Consider the following 6,555-nt stretch of genomic DNA (forward strand, 5'->3'; position numbering starts at 1 on the left):
CTCTTTTAGTACTTTAAATATTGGGGTCCACTCTCTTCTGGCTTGTATTCTGCTGAGAAATCTGACAATAGTCTAATGGGCTTTTCTTTATATGTTCTATTCTTCTTTTCACTGGCTGCCTTGAGGATTTTTTTCTTTGTCATTCATTTGTGATAGTTTTATTACGAGGTGCCTTGGAGTAGGCCTGTTTGGGTTAAGGTAACTCAGTGTTCTCTTTGTTTCTTGAGTTCGAGGCTCTAATTCTTTCCACAGTCTTGAGAAGTTCTCATCAATTATTTGTTTGAATATGTTCTCCATTCCACTTTCTCTCTCTTCTTCTTCTGATATACCCATTATTCTTATGTTGCTCTTTCTGATGGAGTCAGACAACTGCTATAGGACTATCTCATTTTTTTTAATTTATGAGTCTCTCTCCTCTTCTCTCTGTAGTATCTCTCATTGCCTATTTTCTATGTCACTAATTCTCTCCTCTATCTGGCCTGTTCTATTAGCTAAGCTTGTTGCCTCGTTTTTCAGTTCATGTATTGAGTTTTTCATCTGTTCGGTTCCTTTTCATAGTTTCAATTTTCTTGGTGAAGTATTCTTTTTGTTCACTGAATTGTTTTTTGAGCTCTCTAAATTGTCTTTTCATGCTTTCTTGTACCATGTGTCTATAAAGTCATGGTCCATTTTTGACCAGTCACAGGAAAGCAACAAAGGATGATAGAAATGTGAAATCTGCACCAAATAAAAGGAAAACTCTCCCAGTTTCATACCTATTTAGTGCAGTTCGATGTGGGCTCCATTTGTTGCCCTACACACATCCAAACAATAGTGAAGTTCTTGCCACACATGGGTAAGGACATCTGGTATAACAGAGTAAATAACATCTGTGATTCTCTGTTTTAAGTGATTAATGTCATTGATACATTCAATGTACGTACACATGTTGCTTCACATAACCCCAAAAGTAAAAGTCTAAGTGCGTCATATCCGGGGATCATGGTGGCCATGGCTTGACAGAACCCCTGCCTATTCACCACTGGGGGAATGTTTTATCCAGAAACTCATGAACAATGGTGGTGTAGTGTGGAGGACTGCCATCCTGTTGAAAGATGACATCTTCTGGAAATTGTGGTACTGCATACAATTCCAACATGTCAAGATAGGACTTTGCCATCACAGACTGCTCCATGAAAAAAAATGGGCCTATCACCTTATCATGCATCAGGCCACACCACACGTACACTTTAGGGGTGGTTTGTTCATACTCAACGTAGGCATGAGGATGTTCAGCAGCCCATATTCGGATGTTGGCGATGAACATGTCCACAGGTATGGAAGTTCTCCTCATCGCTAAACACAATCGTCTGCAAAAATCTTGCATCATTGTCAATCACATGAAGCATATCTATAGCAAATGCACATCGTGTGGGTCTATCCGCCGGTTTGATAGTGTGCAACAGCCGCAATTTGTACCCTGTAAAACAGAGACGTTTCTTTAACACCTTATGAACTGTAGTCTTGCTTAGGTTTAATTGTCGAGCATACGCATGCACAGATTCTTTAGGGCTCCTTAGGTAGCTATCCCCTATAGCCTCTACAGACTCGTCACTGACTGATGGCCTACCAGAACAAGGTTTCTCCACCAAACTGCCAGTTTCCTTCAACTGCTTATCCCACTGAGTAATGTTATTCCTATGTGGTGGTGCTTCGTTATAAACATGCTGATATTTATGTTGCACTTTGGTCATGGATTCAAATTTAGCAAGTCACAGAACACACTGAACTTTCCTCTGTACCATCCACATCTCGACTGGCATGGCCGTGGGCTGCTCTGCTGTATACACAGTGTTACGTCATCATCTACACATGCGCACATGCTGCCACATCACCCTACAGAAACTGGGAGGGTTTTCCTTTTATTCAGTACAGATTTCACATTCCTATCATCTTTTGTTGCTTTTTGTGACTGGTCAAAAGTGCACATGACTTGACGGACACACTGTATTTCTGAGTATTTTTAGGATTTCTATTTTTAATTCTTTGTTATTTAACTCCAATGTTTCCAAGCAATTGAAATTTTTTTCTAGAGATCTTTTATCATCTATCTGAGCTACATCTCTGTCTTTTGTATCCATTATATTTTATTTATTTTTAATGGCATTTGAGAGTGGTATTGTTAATAACACTAATAAGAGATAATTAAAAAATAAAATAAAATGGAAAGGATACAGTGCAAAAATAAAAATTCTATAATGATAAGTAGAACAAAAACTGCAGAGAACAGGGAGCAGGAACTGAGGGAAAATGACAGAGATTAAAACTAAAGTCAGAAACATGCAGAATGCCACAAAGTAAAATATGAGTGCAAAATAAAATAATTTGTTGATTAATGATGATCGAATGAGAGGAAAAGAGAAAGAAAAAAGAGAAAAAATGTTAAAGTTTTTGAAATGAAACCCTCATTAAAAAACAAGAATGAGAAATGTAACAACTATGGATAATGAAGTTCAAAATGAAAAGGAAAGAATAAAAAGAAAAGAAAAGGAAAGAAGATAAAATGACCAAAGTGGAAAAATGTTTCTAAAAAATGTAATTTTTTCTGATTTTGAGAGGTTGCTTTTTTTTTTTTTTTTTTTGGCAGGTTGTGCTGTACTTCAGATTTTGCCCCTGTGGGGCTCTTGAGCAGAGGTTTGCTCTTGTGTTGCTATGGCAATGATGTAGGCTGGGTCTCAGTCCCATTGGTAGGTGGGGCTGGTTAGGGCTTGGAGGCTCTGACAATGGGAGTCTCAGTTAGTTTTCCAGGTGCCTCTCCCCACATCTCTCCCACCTGAACCAGCAGCCTGGGAACTTAGCTGTAAGGTTTGTTCCAGCCACTACTTGCTGAGCAAGAGGCTCTAAGTGCAGCCAGGTCCTTCCTCCAGTCCCTCTCAAAGCACAGTTCTGGGTAAGGCTGTGCCAACCAGAGCTGCCAGTGAAAGCAAGTAGGGCTGGGAGCCGATTACAGATTAGGCACCTTTCTAAGGGACTCCTGGCAAATCTAGTATGCCTCAGTGCTCCACAGGTCTAATCTCCACAGGCCCTTGTATCCTGTTTGGTAGCCTGCAGTAAGCCATGTGCATGCCCAGCCCCCATAACCTCTGCAGTGCACATGGAAATCTACTCCTGTTCACTTAGATGCACAGTGCCTGTGATCTCAGTCAGAGCTGGGAATGCAGGAATGTGCTTTGAAACCTGTATTGGCTTGCAGAGTCACCCCGCCTGGGCAGTCCCAGGCCTAGGGATCCCGGCCCTTGTTCACTTCCTGTGCTATTAGTCAGGGAGCCAGGACTACACAAAGACACTGGCTACAGCCCACGCAGATGTTCATTGCTGATAATCTCGGGCTAAGCCCTTCAGTCCGTGAGCGTGCGGTCCATGCCAGAGGTGCCAGGTGGAACCACTGCCACACTGCCTGTGATCGCAAACCCAGGAGCGCACAAAGCTGCTGGTGCCGGCGCTAGCTTCCACGGGCATTCTGCACTGGCAACCTTTATCAGAGCCTGCCTCCCCTGCTCACCTGCATCTGCACGCACTCTCTCCTCTGCTTGATCATCCACCCTCACCCACCTTCCTCTCTCTGCCCCAGACCCTCCACTTCTCTTGGCTTCAGATGAAGGTGACCCTTCCTCAGATCAGTGAGGATAGTGAAATACCCCATTCTTCATCTTATTTCCTTCAGAGTGGATTATTTATTCAGCTACCTTTTTGCTCAATCATACCTCTGTCTGGTGTGTGTGTATTTCAGGAGCTCCTGAGATTTTTTTCTCTGTCTTTAGTTGTTGAATTTGTTAAAATTTCAAGGGGAGATATCAGGAGCACCCCTCACGGCACCATTTCTCTGACATTACTCTGTTTCATTATGTTAATGTGATGTATTACATTGATTGATTTGTAAATATTGAACTATCCTTGCATCTTGGGGATAAATCCCACTCGATCATGGTGAATGGTCCTTTAAGTGTGTTGCTGAGTTCTATGTACTAGTATTTTGTTTTGAATTTTTCACCAGGAATATTGGCCTGTTGTTTTCTTTTCCAGTAGCATCCTTTTCTGTTTTTGATATAAGGATAATGTTGGCTTTATAAAATGAGTTTGAAAGTGTTTCTTTCTTTTAAAAAAATAATGTTTTGGAAGACTTTGAGAAGGTTGTGTGTTCATTCTTTAAATGTTTGGTAAAATTCACCAGTGAAACCATCTGGTCTTGGGCTTTTTTTCTTTGGGAGATTTTTGATTACTGATAAATTTTCTTATTAGTAATTGAACTATTCAGAATTCCTCTGTGTTTCTGATTCAGTCTTGGTATATTTTATGTTTCTAAGAAATTTTTTGTTTCTTTTATGTTGTCTAGTTTGTTGGCATATAATTGTTCTCATAAGAGGCTCTTATGATCTTTTGTATTTCTGTGGTTTTAGTTATAATATCTCCTTTTTAATAATTTTGTTGATTTGGGTCTTTATCTTTTTTATTTACTGGCTAGTCCCTAAGGGTTTGAGAATTTCACTTATCTCTTGGTTTGGTTAATCTTTTTAGATTATTTTTCTGTTCTCTATTTTGTTAAAGGTTCTAATTTAAAAAAAATTTTCTTTCTTTGCTAACTTTGGGCTCAGTTTGCTTTTCTTTTTCTAAACTTTAAGGGTAGAGTTAGATTCTTGTGGTTTTTTTTCATGGAAGGAAACTTTAATCTGTATGAAGTAGAAATTTGTTTTAATAACATTAGTAGAGAATACATGCTAGAAATTGGAGGTAACTGGGCGTAATATCCCAGCATCAATTTAAAAGAACAGTCCCGCATAGTTAGGCTGAGGCCAACACCGAAGGAGGATGGAAGCCTTGTCTGCAGGGAATTTTGAGTGATACCTGGAGAAACATTATGCTGTGCATAAACCAAATTGAATTGTTGTCACAAGAATTGCAGAGTTTCATATAGTAAAAGGTTTTTCTAAATGCACTTCAATTTCAGAGCAAGAGTGGTATAGGATACCTAAATACAGAAGAGAGCATTCATGCAAGATATCTAACTCCTTGATGTAATATTGCATACAATTCAAAATGATTACACTATCATTACATCTAGGGCTTCCTGCCACTACAAGGTGGTGGTTATGGAAAGTATGGCCCCCAGTAACTAAAAAGCAATCATCACCTTTTTCTATGGTATTTTTTGCATTTTTTTTCTTCACTTTTCTTAATCAACTCTGTTGTTGTTGCTACTTCTTAGCAAAGCTGGTAAAACAAAGTAGTAATCGTTGAACATAGCACTCTGGCAATCAAGACATTTAAAACCTTCCGTCTTTTGGGGCAAAGAAAGCACTGTGTGACATTTAGAACTCTGGTTTACAAACACAGTGTTCACAAATTTTCCTGGCTTGAAGACTTCCACAACTTTCCTGATCAGGTCACCATAGGAGGTCTGACTTCAGTTTGTTTCAAAACTAACATAAGAAAATTCTAGTTCTGGAATGATGTGAATAGTCCAATAAGTTTCATCTGGTTCCATGGCATTCATTCAATACACATAGGAACTGAATATTGTGGCATCAGTGACAGGACCACATATCAGGTCACAAATTACACTCTCACAAGTGACATCCTTTGCAATAACACTATCTGTCATGTAGAACTGGACCATATCTTCTAGATAAAGCTCACTCATCAGATTTCCAGGGTTTGACCTGGCTGACTGATGACCCTACTCTCTGGGAAATCCAAAGTATACAAGTACCCATAGTCAGAATTCATATGTCTCATATTATTTCTGCTCCATTTGGAAATAATGCATTAAGAAACTTTATTTCTTCCTGGAAATTATGGAATAGGTACCCTTGGTGAAAAGGCTTCATGAAATTCTTACAAGAATAGAAGAAGCTTTGAATTGAGTCAAACCCACTGTAATCCCTAGAAAGTTTCAACAGGGGAACCAGTTCTTTTAGCAAGAGGGTGGTCCACATGTTTTTTAAATGAAATGTTTCTTGGAGACAGACATGCTACTATCACTGAGAACGAAAGCTTCCTGATTGTCAGTTTTTGCCACACATGATCAAACATTGCACATCCTTTAAAAGCATGTCTCACTGTATCCTGGTATGGTGAGTAGATCCCCAGATCCTTGACTTGTGTTTGGTTGCTGCCAGGAACATCAAAGCTCTAGTAGCTTCTCAGTCCCTTCAAAAGAATGTGCAGTTTCCATCCTCTGAGATTAGCAAACAACCAACAACCACAGAAAATCAAACTAAATTAAATCTCTTCTCCTGCTGCTGCTATGATTGTTCCAGCTGTTACTAAAGTTCAGGTTCCTTTTTTTCCCTCTATAATTTTATATTAACTTTTAATAATATTTTCCCCACTTTCTTTTGTGAGTAAAAGTTAAACGTGAGTCTGGATAGGCTACACAGCTTCCAATGTGCTTGGGCTAGGTTCTCTGATCTGGCAGGCTGGAGCCTGCATTGAGCAGTGAGCAGGGGTAGGAATTAGAGTCCTTGTCTGGACACAGCAGGAGAAAAAGCTGTTTCTTAACTCAAGCTAGCCTCTGTC

At 39.5% G+C, this 6,555-nt stretch overlaps 1 pseudogene; it reads right to left on the reverse strand.

Annotated features, from left to right (window-relative positions):
• Nucleotides 1-5,213: 5,213 nt before the first annotated feature.
• Nucleotides 5,214-6,211, reverse strand: LOC136336035 (S-adenosylmethionine decarboxylase proenzyme 1-like; annotated as a pseudogene).
• Nucleotides 6,212-6,555: the final 344 nt, after the last annotated feature.

The sequence above is a fragment of the Saccopteryx bilineata genome, chromosome 4 (assembly GCF_036850765.1).
Source record: "Saccopteryx bilineata isolate mSacBil1 chromosome 4, mSacBil1_pri_phased_curated, whole genome shotgun sequence".
Lineage (NCBI taxonomy): Eukaryota > Metazoa > Chordata > Mammalia > Chiroptera > Emballonuridae > Saccopteryx > Saccopteryx bilineata.